The 16,722-nt window shown below is 36.7% G+C and overlaps 1 protein-coding gene across 4 annotated transcripts in view; it reads right to left on the minus strand.

The window, feature by feature from the left end:
• LOC130871170 (contactin-4) overlaps window positions 1-16,722 on the minus strand; it is a 1,056,779-nt gene that overhangs the window by 567,597 nt on the left and 472,460 nt on the right. The gene's annotated exons all lie outside the window — the stretch shown is intronic.

Genomic DNA, 16,722 nt, shown 5'->3' on the forward strand with positions numbered 1-16,722 from the left:
AGGTATCAAATTATGGCCACCCTCCTTCTATATGACATCATATTAACTACATCTGAAACAATTCTACTTCAACTTAAGGTCATATTACAATTCAGGAATCTGGATAGGGTCACTTTATTTACTGAGCATTAGGAAGAAGAAGGGGGCTCTCATTCCAAGAGAATTGCTACTGGAAATCTGCTCTCAAGCCCTTTCTGATCAGTTTGTTCACATTTATACAGATACATGAGAATAGAATGTGTGAAGTCTCAATGTGTGGATATATGTATATATGTATAAATGATAATTAGAACACATGTTTCAAAGCATTTTCAAGATCTTTTCCCCAGAGAGCAAATTCACCGAGTAGTCAGTGATGGAAAACAAAATGGCAAGTTGGATAACATTCTATAAAATTATTCAAATATTTTACACCAATTTATTTTTATCAGACCTATACAACATACAGCTATTGAGACAGAAGGGAGGTGAGGTGGTTAGCAGCAAGCAGATGTGACAAGTTACTGCTCTGAAGGCATCAAAACACCTTGGTGACAAATGGATGAGTTAGACTTGGTTCACCACAAAATACAGGAACCCTGTAAGTATGTGTTCTTAAATTCCATCCTTATGTCTTGCTTTAGACACCATCTAAAGACAACATCTCAGAACTTCCATTTCTGTTCTGTAGGTTATATACAAATGGGTACACTTCTGTTACTCGGGCAAGTCAAAGTCTCACAGACAGTGTTCCAACAATCTCTGTCCATTAATAATAGGACCAATTTAGCATATTGTAGCAGGTAAGGCATGGTTCTGTAGATTATTCGCTATAGAATATATGTATATAGGAATATTTTTTTCCCAAAAATTAGAAACACATTACCTATTTTCATATAGTACCATAGCATATAGCACAGGCACCTGTTGCTTAGGAAGACTTAATTCTTATTTAATTAGATCTACTTTACTAAACTGAATATTAGGACTCACCACACTCAATAGATATTAAGATCAATGTAATAATGTCATGATTTGCTTTATTTTTATAGATGAGAAAACAGAGGAAAATGTTGAATGGTGTCCTTAGGGTCACTTTATTGAAGTATAAGATTCAGAATCTAAACTATATATATATATATATATATATATATATATATATATATATATGTATTCTAAAACCTGGGTTGTTCAGTCCTATATTTTAATATATTAACTTGCTATCAAATGTCTTTCTGGGACAGAGAAATAGGAAAGATATTTTTTCTGACCTAGAACAATGGCTTTGATATTTTAAAATAGATTTGTTTGCTTTTTTTAAGAACTCAAATTCTGTGTACTACTTTGATACAACCTTACCTGCACAAGATCAAAAGTTAATATACTATTTTCAACATGTATAAGGTTAGGCTTTTTTTAAAAAAATAGAAGCAGTGAATTAAAGGATACTTATCTTTTCTTAAGAAATTAAATATTGCCTCTAGGTTATGGGGAGTTATAACAGTAATTTGACCTCTGCAAATCTGAGTCAGTCTACAGGCAATAGGCTTAGGCTTAAAAACAGGGAAGTGTGGGTACATTTGGGTAAACCATTCCTCCCAGTTTAACTTAGTAGATCTGAAAATTACTCAAAGATCTAGCAGGGTTTGAAATGATTCCTTGGCATATAAATGTCAGCTCTGAGTAATATGGTGGGAGGTGTGGATATAAACAGCTGTCCTTTTAAATCTCTGCCTGAAAAACTTCTAGGTGGTTCCTAAGAGGAAGGAAGGCATCAAGTTCAAAATGCTTGCAATGAGGTCTTCCACGTCTATCTTTTCCTCATGACAAAGAAAATCTACTTTTTGCTCTTGTTCTGCACTAACAGCAAAATACTGAGCTTGCTCTTTGAAGAATAGTCTTTAAAAGTACCGCTTCAGGAAGGTAGAGCATCTTCTCGGGGTAGCAAGCTGTCAGTGAGTTCTAGATCAGCCTATCCTTGGATTAGTCTCTAACATTTTAAAACTATGCCGACAAAAAGATACGTTTTTTTTTTTTTTTTCATTAAATCTGCTTTGAGAGGGTCTCCTACAGTTACTTGAACAAAGATTTGTATTTCTCATTTAAATGTTCAAAATCATGATAGAAATAATTATATCACATTATAAAATTATAAGGGTTGGGTACATGGTTCAGGCAGTGAAATGCTTGATGTACAAGCATGAGAACTTTAGTTCAATCTCCAGCACCCCTGTTAAAACCTAGTATAGAGGAGGCAGAGAAAGATTGATTCCTGGAGCTTGTTGGCATTCAGTCTAACCTATTTGGAGGGGTTCTGAATTTGTATGACCAATTTATAATGCTGTGTCTGAATGGCTTTGGGACTGAATGGCTATAGGACCTGGTGGGACAAAAATCTCTGTTAACAGACACTCACCATTAAGGTTGGTCTGCCAGATATAGGGACATATTTCCTATTTTTTACAATTTGGGGGCTGATTTACTCACACCTGCACTAATATGGTTGGTTCTCCTGCTATTATGACCACAGGGCCAGTTCTCCCACCTACCCCAGGCATTGATGGGTGGTGATGAGGTAGGGTGGGGCAGCTCTCCCTTGCCCATGCCACCACAAGAAATGTTGGCCTGCCACAACATTCACCCCATCTACCACCTGCTGTAGGATAAAAAGAAACATGATCTTCAGACCCAAATATGCAGGAGATCTCCAACACAGGGCAACAACAGAATATCCAGGAAGAGTCCTAGAGAGGACCCAGCAACAATAGTGTGGTAGAAATCAGAAGCCACAAACCAGACCAATGAACACTTGCAAGTGAAGATATAGGGACAAAGGAGTTATAGCATGACTCACTGTGTTACAATGAAGCTTCTGTGACAAGACTTTTACATTTCTTTTATTTTTAAATTTTATTTTTACTAGATGGGTGGTGCAGGGGCCAAGGGAGGTTGTGAATGGATGGGAAAATGAATGGAATCAAGATACATGATATACAAGACACATAGAGTAAATTAAAAATAAAGTTGTTGTTTCTGTGGTTTCTGAGGAATGACATCCATGGTTGACCACTGGCTTCTGTATGCACGAGCCCATATACATACTCTCTCTGTGTCTGTGTGTATTTGTTCCTCTAAATCTGTCTCTGTCCCCTCTCCTTCTCTTCTCTTCTCTTGTTCTGCCCTCTCCTCCCTACAATGCAACCACTCTCATCCAAGTCTAACTGAGGGAATCAGGGATCTTCTTGTACACACCACTGATGTTTCTATGGTAGAAAGAGATGGATTAATTAACCTGCCAGTGTGGATGTGAGATGATTTCTAAATATAATTAATAAAGAATAAACAACTTTCTAGAGAAATAAGGAGCAAGGAGCATCCTCACTTCTGTGAAAGTCTAAAATCCACAAAATTTGTTGGGTAGAAAGGAAAACTTTAAAAGTATTCTGATTATCTTGCAAAGAACACAGAAAGAAGAATGATCCAGTAAAAGATCATTCATAATTGAAGCTTAGACATGTGGGGAAGGTACCCGTATTTGGAAAAAGAAAAAGCAGGAAGTTTACTTTGAAACAGCCATAACAGACCTGGGAAGATTTTAAAAGGAGAGACAGTTAAACAGCAGTAGTGGCTACGTGCTGTCAGTAATAATAAGGTAGGCCTATGTTTAGTTTTACTTTATTGTACTTATATAAATAATTCTAAAATGTTATCAGATAGAATAACAACTCATACAAAGTTCAAGTAGCTCTCATCGCTAACATGCACCTTTTCTTAGCTGGGAACAGTCAATACCAACCCATCGAGGTATTTGGTAATCTGTTTTATCTTTTTTTTTTGCAAGTTCATGGTGCAATGGTATCTTTTGGATACAGACACTTCAGGAGATACACTGATAAAATTATCTATAAAAACAGAGAGTGGCAGTAGATAATCTTACTAAAAACAATCCCCAACAAGGGTAGGGGCATGAGTGTCACTCAGATCTAATCCCTGTCACAGCAACAAAGTGCTTTACAGATGTGACAAGACTTTCAGATTATACACAGTTCCCAAAGAGAATGAGCAGAATGACAGTCCAAGTTCTCCAACACTATTTCTTATTTAAGGAAATGGAATCTTTAAGAAAAACTTTTTAGATTTATTTATTCTTAGTTTCTGTGTATGAGTATTCGTCCTGCATGCATGTCTACGCACTATGATCATGCAATGCAGTTGGGGTTCAGCAAGAAGTTGATAAATTCTTTGTAGCTGGTGTTACAGACAGTTCTGTATCACATATGTGAGTTCTGGGAGTCAAAATAAGGTTCTCTTTAAAAGCAACAACTGCTCTTAACTGCTGAGACATTGTTCCAGCCCAAGATAAATCTTTAAAAGCAATTCAGTATAGGACCTAAACTCACCTTCATCAAATTCTAAATACATACTGAAGAAAAAAAAAAAAACCAACAGGCAATTTAATGCCAAGCCTGAGGACTAAACTGGCTTTAACAAAACTTCTAAGCTGACAGGGCAGGGAATGAAAGGGAGCAGAGTAGAACCAAGTAAGACTGAGAGGGCTGTTATCAGAAACCATGAACCAGAGTCAAGGAGCTTAGGTCAAAGCTCAAGGGAGTTGTACCCACCACACAGAATCCAGAGTTTCTATCACAATGCGTGACCAAGATGTCTGTTCTATCATCTCAGGCAAGGTATCTGAGAGAAGGCAATAACCCCACGCACCTACAGAAGCTGGAAGCAACCTGACCTTGAAAGAATGTCAGAATTCAGTCATGCCACATCAAAACAATCTGTCTGCTTCACTTTCCTAGAGAGCAGCAGACAGAGAAGTTCAAGTGTCAGCTCTGAGTTCACAAGAAGGTCAGCATTCGAATCTTCAAGAGAGTACATATTATCCTACACGGGGTAGTAATTAGATGAAACTGAAGATACAGAACTGCATGCAGTAGCCACACAAAACATCTCTAAAACATAGTTGCTTTTAATAGTCTAGAATTGGCATCATCAGAGAACTGTCAAGACTATGAGCCACACTGTTTCTTCCCTTTTCCAACTTCCTCAAAACTTGTATATCTATAATTTCACAAATATTAAGGAGACAACCCTAGTTAGATATGCATTTTTCTCCTGAAACAAAAATGAGCATCTATGATGAATGTACTGTGGCGGGATCACTGCAGTAACTACTTTGAAAGAGTAAATGTCTATTTTTTAAATAAATATTTACCATGATTTTTAGCTCTACTTGGTAAATGTTTTAGAAAATAAAATGTGTCTGTTATTTTCAATTTTTGTTACTTATATATAAACAACAAATTATACTGAAAAATTACATCGTGTTCCTAGAGCTATGTTTTCTCATTTAGTGAATATTTTATAAACATTATTATTATTATTGTTGTTGTTGTTGTTGTTAGAAACCTGAACACAAAGCCTTCAATGTACACCCAGTCCGGCCTGCAAGATGTGCTGAGGCAATGGCCACATAGAACTTACAGGAGTGGTCAACCAAAGTTTAGTTTAATTTGACAGTACCTGTATGGCCAGGTACTAGAAACTGGATAGCCCAGAGTCCTAGTGTAGAATCAAATATGACTGGCCAACATCTAAGTAACTAAATATCAATGAAGTGATTCCTATTAATATTCTGTTACATTAATAGATCAGTGCCTTGTAAGTTGTCATCAGAGAGGCTTCCTTCCACAACAGATGGGAGCAGGGAAAGAAACCCACAGTCAGATATTATGTGGAGAAAGAGTCTAAATTGGACATTTCTATCTGGTTCCTTCACTTCAATCTTATGGAACCTTACAGGAGATGGGGAGGAATTAAGAGTCAGAGGAAAAGGAGGACACCAGGAGAATATGGCCAACTAAGTCAACTAAGCAGGGTTCATATGGGTTCACAGAGACCCACATGAGTCTACATTAGGTCCTCTACATATATGTGTGGCTGTTAGCTTTGTGTTTTTCTGGATCTACTAACAGTAGGATTTGGTATCTGACTCTTTTTACCTGTTCTTGAGACGCTTTCCCTTCTATTGGCTTGCTTTGCCTAGCTTCAATATGAAGACTTTTGCTGTGTCTTTTATATCCTTATTTGTTCTGTTTCTTTGCTGTCTTTTGGAAGCTGGCTCTTTTCTGAAGGGAAATGGAGGGAGAGTGGATCTTGAAGAGAGAGGAGGTGAGAGGACTAGAAGGAGGGGAAATTGTGGTCACGGTGTATTATATGAGAGAAGAATCTATTTTCAATTAAAAAATTACTGAGATAAATCAACATGAAACAAGTCAACAACAACAAAAAGAATGAATGGCTGACATTTTGATTTTTCCTTAATATGAATATTGTAGCCCAAAGAAAAGGACATTTCCTTTGACTTGTCATAAAATCCTGGGAAGGCTATTTTACAAAATAGAGAAATAGGATCACCTTTTACTTCTCATCATTCTAAATTTCAACATAATAAGCAGGACACTTAAAGGGTACCTAGAGAATTCATTTATCAATCAATCAAACAGATTACAAAAGGAGGACATGAAGTTACAAGGATGATGTGACTAAAATGCTCTTGGCAGAGCTGAAAAGGAGAGTAAGGGTAGGATATGATCCAAATACACTGCATATATCTATTAAAACTTCCAAGAACAAAATGTGTGTAAATTTGTGTGCATATATGTGTTTGAAACCGAAGGTGGCAAAAGGTTGATTGCTATTAAGTCAGTCAGCCTCAAGACATGTTTTTTAGCACATTCAGAACCAGTGTCATTCCAGTCTGTTCCTCCCTATTCCTTCTCATGGCCCACTTTCTATAAGGTTGAAACTGAGTATTACAAGGTCGGGTCTTAAAGCTAACATTGCAAGGTACTTATTTTTCTACTTCATGTCGGAGGCATCACATGAGTTCTTACTATGACTATCAAGACAGAGCTATTAATCCCAGCACTCGGGAGGCAGAGGCAGGCGGATCTCTGGGAGTTCAAGGCCAGCCTGGTCTACAAGAGCTAGTTCCAGGACAGGCTCCAAAACCACAGAGAAACCCTGTCTCGAAAAAGAAAAAACAAAAAACAAACAAACAAACAAAAAAAGACAGAGCTATACTTGAATCTGATTTTGTTAAATTGCACACATCCTCGGCTGTTAAAATACGGGCACAAATTCCAGGCATTTGATTGAATCTTTGCTTTTGGGCACAATACAAAGGAAATTAGAAAATGTCAGAAAGCTCATCAGAAAATTTAGAAAAGCATCATTCTATTTTCTTTAATGGAATAAAGCTCCAAATGGCTAAAAATGCAAATGGATTTCCATGGTTAGTATTCTTCTTGTGTCTGGGGCTGCTGATAGTACAGATACAAGATATCCATTTCTGGGTGCTGTAGTAATTAAATGAAAAGAAGCTACAGGTAGCAGTTTGGAGCTAAGGCTTTCTTGCAACTTGTGTTGGAAGGATGGGGCATGATGTTAACACAGATAGAGAATGCCCTCCATTTGTTGAACGAATCTTTTTTTCTGACATGTCTGCTAATTATGGATTCCTGACTATCTATGACCAAAATGAAACCTCCACTAACATGGTCTTTCTGCTCTGCGCCAATCCTTCTCCCCCTTTTCACCATTTCACTGATCTGGAATGGTTTATAGTGATGAGAGCACCTGACAGCATGAGGGTAGCAATTTGTTTCCCTTATTCTAGCACAGGGAAAGTCAGAGTCTTAAACTCTGTTACTGTTTTCTGATTGAAAGATGAAAACACCCAGAGAAGGCAAGTAGTTGAATATCATTAACACTATTTCCTCTTCCTTGAGTGATTCTTTTCCTACATTGATTCTGCAGCTGTTTCTTCCATTTTACTAACATCTGATATAAAGCAAAAACCCACTTCTATATGGACTTCTTAAAAAAAATGGCACACATTTTAAAATGATGATACTAAGACAGCTTAAGTAAAACACTTCAAACACAAAGACTACCTCAAAACATGGTTAGACACAACCAAAGAATGGAATCATTTGCTTCTTTTTAGTCCCAGACAATTATTTACTGTGGTAAAGTGTAAGAATATCATCTCAAGGAACCAAATCTGTTTTGTTTAATGTTTTCTAAACAACATAAAGCCAATTCAAGTAGCCTATAGAGAATAGTACAGATATACAGGAACTAAAGCATAGGCTAGTATGAGGCTAAGGCTCACCCAGTGCCATCAAAGAAGGAAATGTGGCACAGCAGCAAATAAGGAAGGATGCTGACAGCATGCAGCATACTGTGCTTAGTCATGAGGGATTTGGTTTTATTTTGTGTGAACTCTAACCTAATGCAGAAGGTAATGATCCTGCTGCCAACATAGAGTGTCACAATACAGCTCAAGCCTCCCAAGAAGGAAATTTGAATGCACAGTATCTCACTGTTCACTGATGGAAATTCATCAACTGCAACTAGTTCATCTGCAGTATCTGGACCAAGGGGGGTGGGGAATCATCTTAACTAGAATCAAATAAGCATATTACGTTACCAGCGTTCAAAATATTCTACAAACTGTGCTGCTTGTGATGCCTCATTGTGCCTGAGATCATCGCAATTACGCTGTAGTTACTATGATGAACTTACTCAAGAGTCAAGACAGCACAGCTAGCTGAGCAGAGTATAAAAAATTTAGCCAGTGCAATGATCAACTTGTGTGCTCAATGAGCTATATCTCTTAAAGCCAATAATGCTTCCTCTCCTGTTGATTTCTTAGTAGCATATCTTGCTGTCAAAGGGGTTGTTTATATAGATAAAGCAATGTTCAGATTATAAATGAGCACAAACACTGCTATTCTAAAATTTCTATTTTATATAAATATGACTGTCAATAGACAGTTAGACCCAATGGGAGGAAAACTTATACTGTAATTTAAACTGTGGTTCAAGTGTTTTCAAATGTTCAGTAAAATCTTGTTCAAATTCTATGGAAGAAGCAACAAGATCTGTTCTGCTAAATAATTAAAGAGATTTAACCATCAGGTAGGTCGCAAAGACTCACCATACTAATGAAAGCGTTTGGGGAAATTATAGTTGAGGCAACAGGATGGTAAGTTATTATACCTTGGGTGTGCTAAGATCAGGTTGCATGATGTCATAACAAGGTTTTATTAGTATTGGTGCTATATACTGTTAATTTCAATGGGAATGACCTGATCTTTGGTGTGTATTATGTCCAATTTATGGCACAAAGTACTGAGTGACCCTCTGTGTGGTATAACATAGATGATAATCTTATTTTATTGACATTTCCAAGGACACACAGTCAAAATTCAATTCTTGTAAAAAATAGTTCCTTAAAGCCTAAAAGAAACATTTTATAGGTTTTGTTTTTCAGATCCAAAATGAAGAACTGGATTGACTGTCTGATCAACAAGTGGAGTGCTTGTCCATGGATTTACTATAAGTTAGAAATTTCTGAATTCAGATATTAGTTAACAGAAGTCAAAATGCAAACTTGAAGCACACTGAGCTTTCTAGAAATAAAACAAGGAAAACCTATGATTACTTAACAGAGAGTTCAGAACTAAAGCTTGCAGGTGAAGGCAGACCCCAAGAAAAGATGTATATACATAGCAACAGAGGAAAAAAATCAGAAATTCTTGGATCAGAAAGAGAACTTTAAGAAAAATTGAAGATGGATATACAAGCAGAGGAAGAAGTGTCTGGCTTCGGGAAAACTGTGCCATCAGGAGTGCCAGCAAACTCCATCTCTTTTCTTTGGGAAGGCAACTTTTGCACAACTAGTTTGCTGGAGATAAAATAACATCTTCAAAATAGTGGCAGATTGAGAATGGAGAAATGGCTAAGCTGTTAAGAGTGTAGACCAGCCCCCTCTAGGGAGGCCCACAATTATCTGTAACTCCACCTCTAGGATGTTCAACACTCACTTTGCCCTCTGTATGCACTTGCATACAAGTACATACATGCATACACAGACACACATGACTCACAAACATATGCATGAGAGGAGAGAGAGAGAGAGAGAGAGAGAGAGAGAGAGAGAGAGGGAGAGGGAGAGGGAGAGGGAGAGGGAGAGGGAGAGGGAGAGAGAGAGAGAGAGAGAGAGAGAGAGAGAGAGAGAGAGAGAGAGAGAGAGAGAGAGAGAGAGTAATCCTACTTGAAGCAGCCCTGAAAAACAGTGTGGGAAAGGGTATACATAATAACAGAAACCAATTATTAGGATCAGGTATTGAGTCTTTAGATGAAGCAAGATTGAAAGACAGAATAAATGTTATAAAATTCCATCTCCCCAAGACCCCCCTCTCATTTCAGATAGAGCTGTCTATAAAGACACTTCGATCACAGTCACCAAATACACTCTCAGCAAATTGTAGTTATGTTTTCTAGACAGAGACAATAGTAACAAAAGTTTTGAGTTGGGTTTCTTGAGTTTCCACATTTATAGCCAGTCTTCAAGAACAAAATGACAGCTTCTAAATGAGTATCTAAAGTGACAGAACAGAGAGTAGGACAATGGAACCACATTAAATTTTCAGAGGAAATGCAGATAAAGGTAAAATGGCCAAGGCTCTTAAGTCAAGATTCTCTGCTACAATACTGTTCCAGGAAATTTGTACTGATCTCAGAGAATCTGATGTTCACATCAGCAATGAATGTCCAAGGTGTCTCTTCCTCATAACATCTGAGAAAAGCAACATCTTTAGGGCACTTGCTATCTGAAGCAGCCCCACTCTGAAGAAATGCCAGAATTGGAGGCAGGGGAGCCACTGTACCTTGTACACTTTCCCAGAAAGTACCCCAATTCTATTATATTCCTAAGTTAACAAAGACTGTCAGTACTTGAAATGACCCACATTCTAGAGTAGTGTGCTATGACTACACAAACAAAGATTCCAGAAAATGTGTGTTTTTCTTCTCATGATCTGTAAATACTTGCATTCTACATCTTCAACAGACTATGTCCTTATCTCTTCAACTCCTTTCAACCATGGATATATGCATATTTATATAGATATTAAAAAACTCCAGTAGGAATTACATTTTTTCTATCCAAATATAAATGTATCAGAATTAGGTGTAAAAGAGCAGACCCATAGTTACACTTACTACTAAGATTTGAAGCAGTAGGATTGCCTTGAACCTGTCAGAGTAACAATGTGAGATTTTATGAATTCAGCATTTTGAAAGTTCTCATTTCTGTTCTTATATTCAATTTCTTCTAACTACAATAGTTTACAGCAAGTGTTTACTTCTTACACACATATAAAGCTGTTTTCTTACTTACTTGTTTGGTTGCTTGTTTGACATGGACCGGCTCTGCAGTTTAGGTTGACCTTGTATTTGTAATCCTCCTGTTTTAACCTTCTGATTGCTAGGATTACAGATTCTGGCTTCCATTAGTATTTCTGTATTAATGACCTCTTATGGAGACTGATTTTTAGCAATTACAAAAGTAAGGAATAGCTTCAATTTGATAGTTATTTTAGGAAAAGGTGGTAGACAATATCACATAGACTATGTGCATGTGTAAGGTACAAACTATCTGATCTACTGCAGAAACTTCTGTTTCCTTCTGATTCCTTTATTTCCATTTGCTCTGTACTACTCAGTCGGAGGACCTCTGGTGATGAGAGTGTGTTTAAACTTTGTGCTAAGAAGGCAAAGAGTGGAAAGATAGGCAGGAAAGAGGGGAGCAGGATTTAGGCAGTGCCTTGAGTCATGGGTTCTAGGAAAGAGTTAATTTTTTTTAAATCAGGGGGATTATGAATGTAAAAGTTCACTAAATGCTCTCTCTCTCTCTCTCTCTCTGTGTGTGTGTGTGTGTGCATGTGTGTGTATGTGTGTGTGTCTGGTTGGTCTCTAATTCAATCTTTAATAATATACTAAGTAATACACAATAATATATTTGTGTCATGAAGGTTTACTTGTAGTTATAGTGTGAGTGGTGGTATTAAATTCTCTTTCCAGATAGCACTTTGTATATCTATGGGTTTATGTATTATGATATCTCACTAACTTCTCATTACTCGCTTTTTCTGAAGTATTTACATATATATGTATTGAATATATATATATATATATATATATACACATATACAAAAGGCTCAGAAGGTCAATATTTGATACTGTGTTCTGCTCATGTCTTTGCTGGTAATAATAATTAGTAAAATGAGAATATTGAACCCTGAAAATGAAAAGTCAAACATAAAAAGACAAAAAAATATAAACTGGTGTATCATCGTGCTTGATGTCATAGAGTAATTTCATGCTATGCAGTATATAACAACTGTCTGTCAATAACTTGCATTTAAATGAAATAAATGTTTGTTAGGTTTTGGACAGTATTATATGAAATTCATTTTATTTAATTTTGAGACATTAAAATTGACAGTGCCTACAACTTGTTATATTTTACTGACAATATAAACAATAGCCAGTCAGTTCTTATCTTCACATTATTTTTGAGGAATGAGGTCAAGAAGGACATTTTTATGAAAGTATCTCACTATATGTTCCCTCACAGCAGGTTAACATGTTTACATCCTTCCTCTAACTTATTTTCAATTGGAAATAAATGGAAGTCAGTCCCCACGGAATACTTACGAAGCAGCAAATACACAGGAGTGGTAATCATGTGCAATCCACACAGCCTTCCGAGGTGCAGATTGCATGGATAACATCACTGTCCCCAGTGCATTTGGCAGTTGACTCCCTAACAGGTGTTCTGAACCAAGTCATATCCAGACATGCACTGTAAAGAACTAATTCCAATATGGACACACTCTAAATTTTTATTATGTCAATTGGCACTACTAGGAGCGTAAAAACACAAACCTGATGTCGTTTTACATCTGCAGCCTTAGATTTTTCAGACAGCGTGACAAAGTTTACCCATAATTTTCCATCTTGCTATGCAAATATTAAGAAAAAAACACAGTGGAGCTAGAATAAATTGGAAGTTTGTTTTTTGCTAAACTAGTCTGTAAAAACACATAATTTAAGATGAATATAGCTTGATGCTAATAAGTAGAAAAGTCAATTATTTGCTTCATGTTTTATATGACACACTCTTTAATCTTCTGCTGACTACCACACCCCTCAGTGTAGGAGAATGAGGTATCACTGAATTGATGGGACTGACTAGAGTTAGGAGGAAACATTTAAAGCCACTAACAAGCTTTGGACAACATAGTTTTTGCTTCAGTGAAACAAAATATTCAATGTCAAACATTTTCTTTTAGAGATTTTTTGTATATTATTATATTTTAAAATGTAGTGCTTTGGAGTTGCTGAAACTTAAACATGTGTTGTTTATTTATGCTATATCTAGATCTAGGAAGTTTACCCCTACATATGTATCCACACATACACACGCAAAAACCCCCACAACACAAGACTACTTATATGCACATAATTTATAACCCCAAGTACTTTAAGCAACTTGAATGCCATCAAATTAAGAATAGATAAACAGGAAACTAAATTAAAGAATCCAGAGACAGACTACTATATGTATGAGTATATACAAATGATATCCACAATATACAAATCTAGAAAGTGATTAATGTATATCTCATGTCTAAAAAGAAGGATGTATGAGTGTCAACAGGTTTCTGGCTATGTGTATATGCCTACTTGTGTATGTGTACTTGAAGTATATGTACATATATATATATATATATACACACACACGTGTGTGTGTGTGTGTGTGAGTGTGTGTGTGTGTGTGAATGTAAAATGCTTGCTTGGGTATCCATCGTTATTGCTCTCTATCTTATTTTTAGAGATATTGAGACATTTCTCAATATACAGAAGTGATCAATTTCACAAGACTAGGGGGCCAACAAACACCCGGGATTCCTCTGTCCCCTGCAGCCACATTCATGCTGGGTGATAGGCACACATCAGCACACTTGGCTTTTTAAGAGGTGAACTCACATTCTTACGTTTGCAGAGCAAGCACTTTCTAACAGAACTATCTCTCCAATCTAGCTTAAGCTTTTCTTAATTGATTTTTATTGAGGTCTACATTTTTCTCTGCTCCCCTCCCCACCTTTGTCCTCCCCTTCAACCCTCTCCCAAGGTCTCCATGCTCCCAAGTTACTCAGGAGATCTTTTCTTTTTCTACTTCCCATGTAGATTAGATCTATGTATGTCTCTCTTAAACTTCTTTTTAGGGTCATAAGCTAAGTTTGAAATTTATTGTTGTAACAGCCATATATTTTTCAAAATACACTAAACACACTGAATTGGTCATTGAATGCATTGCAGTTGTTATAATGATAATTCAATAAAGCTGTTTAGAAAAAAATTTAGTTAAAGATTTTCTTAATTTTGATCAATATCTGTAAAATTAAGTTTATATTAAAACCGATAGACAAAAATAAAAATAAGTACAGAGTAGTGAGTTGCTTGTAATGTTTTGTGTTTATATGCATTGTATGATGCTTAAATTGTTTTAAAACTGTATATGTCCTCATGTTTGTCATTGATTTAAAAACTCCTTTTGTCTAGCTATTGAAGGATGTTATAATAACTACAAACAACCCACTGTGAAATAGCACACCATACCTCCTTACAGATGTTACATAGAATTCCATGATCAACCTTTCCCCATCCTCCCTCGCTAGTTCTCTCCCCAGACTCTGCTAACTGTGCAAACATTCACGATGGAAGTTGCAGTGGGAATTTAAATAAAGAGAAATGATTTTTGTGTGTGTGTATGTGTGTGTGTGTATGTGTGTGCATGTACATTTGCTTTTAAAAAGGTCATTTTGATGAAGACTGAAAAGGTCATGCATTTTTATTCCTAGATACCCAGGGGTTACCTCCTAAATATCCACCTCCTAGCTGAGGATGCGGGGTAAAATGCAAATAAGAAGAGCTATGCTGGTCTGACATTTGCTCCTTTCTGACTCTCTCTGCTGCTGTTTACTTTCAACTGCCTTCCGGATCTGAAAAACTCTTCATCCTGTCTTTGGATTTTATTACAGGGAGTGACCTTTGTAAGTTCAAACCCGAGGTCATGTCCCTCTAGCTCAGATCTAGACTGGAGGCATAAATCTTTCAGAAAAGATCCTTCTGCACTTGCATCACCAAAGGCTCTGACACATGTCACAATGAAGCAGCTTTCATTATGTTACAGCACTGAACACACCTTCATTTCATGGACTCTGAAAAATTGCTCTATCTTTTCCCATTCCCATGGCAGCTGTCATCATGTCACAAATGGAGTAAAGTTTAAAACAAAAAACCAAAAAACAAAAGCACAAAAGAAAAAGCCCTCCTCTGCATTCCCACACGTGGTCACTACTAGTTACAGGACAATATGTAATGTTACTAAGGGAAACCAGTAATGTGGCACCATGGATGGTGCACAGAACAGAAAGGCTAGCACTTTCTTTTCATTATCTAGAGGACAAAACAGAACAAACAATAGTAGCTTTCATAATGTTCCAGAATATTCCATATGGAGTCTATATCATTTGTCTTCAGTATATATTAATTTTTTTTTTTTTTTTTTTTTTTTTGGTTTTCGAGACAGGGTTTCTCTGTGGTTTTGGAGCCTGTCCTGGAACTAGCTCTTGTAGACCAGGCTGGTCTCGAACTCACAGAGATCCGCCTGCCTCTGCCTCCCAAGTGCTGGGATTAAAGGCGTGCGCCACCACAGCCCGGCTAGTATATATTAATTTCTAATATTCTAGAGATAGCATGCATCTTAGCTGGAACATTAAATCTTTTATTTCATGAGCCATTAAATAACTGACTTGAATATTTGGTCAAGATGCATCGGATCATAGTGTTACAGAAAGCAGAAATTCCACATAGGCCATAGTGTATGCAAATTTAAATGCTAAGCTTTGTCTTGACAGGTGGATGGAACTCATAATCCTAAACATTTCACGTTAAAATGTCAAACATCACATATTGTCCTGTAACTGGCCATTGTACTGGCATATCCCAACACTCAGGTGCCAGAGGCAGGGGGAATCAATGTGAGTTCAAGGCCAATGTGGTTTACATATTAAGTTCCAGGAGAGCCAGAGCTACACTATAAGACCCTGTCTTGAAAATCAAAGAAACAAACAAACACAACAATGAATTCAAACAAACCAAAGAGCAATACTGAGAGGTGAGATAAGGATGAGAAAAGATGAACAAGGAAGAATCAGTTACAAAGCTCACTGAGGGGTGAGGAGGAATCCCGGGCTGTCTTCTTATGATCACAACTCAAACGTTATCTGTATGCTATCAAGACTAAAATATTGGGATCTGGAGCCTTCCACTAGTAACACTGAATCAGAACCACATTTTTATATGCATGTACACATAATTTTGCTATTAGTGCTATTATCTACTGTTTGGAAATTTGGGCCATGGAGGTTATGCATCTCTTATTACTAACAGCCATAAAGTCACACTGAGAGGAGAAAAAATGTAATATGAGACAAACATACTGTATTACTGAATTAAAAGCAATCCTAGTTCATCGTGTAGATTTCTCATATACAGTTATACAAAAGCCTTAATACTGATGCCAGAGTGAGCTATTTTAAGCATTTGATATTTAAACCTACATCATTTCTTAGAGTCCTCATGGAAAAGTAACCACCTTGTTAATACTGAATAAAAGTCCTTTGACTTTAAAATACTACCTTCAAAGTGAATTGCTGGATGGAAAATGATTACCTATGACATTGATGCTATATTATATGCTTTAAAACAAAATTTGAGTGATGGATTTACAAGGAATTTTCATTACCA

The sequence above is a fragment of the Chionomys nivalis genome, chromosome 1 (assembly GCF_950005125.1).
Source record: "Chionomys nivalis chromosome 1, mChiNiv1.1, whole genome shotgun sequence".
NCBI lineage: Eukaryota > Metazoa > Chordata > Mammalia > Rodentia > Cricetidae > Chionomys > Chionomys nivalis.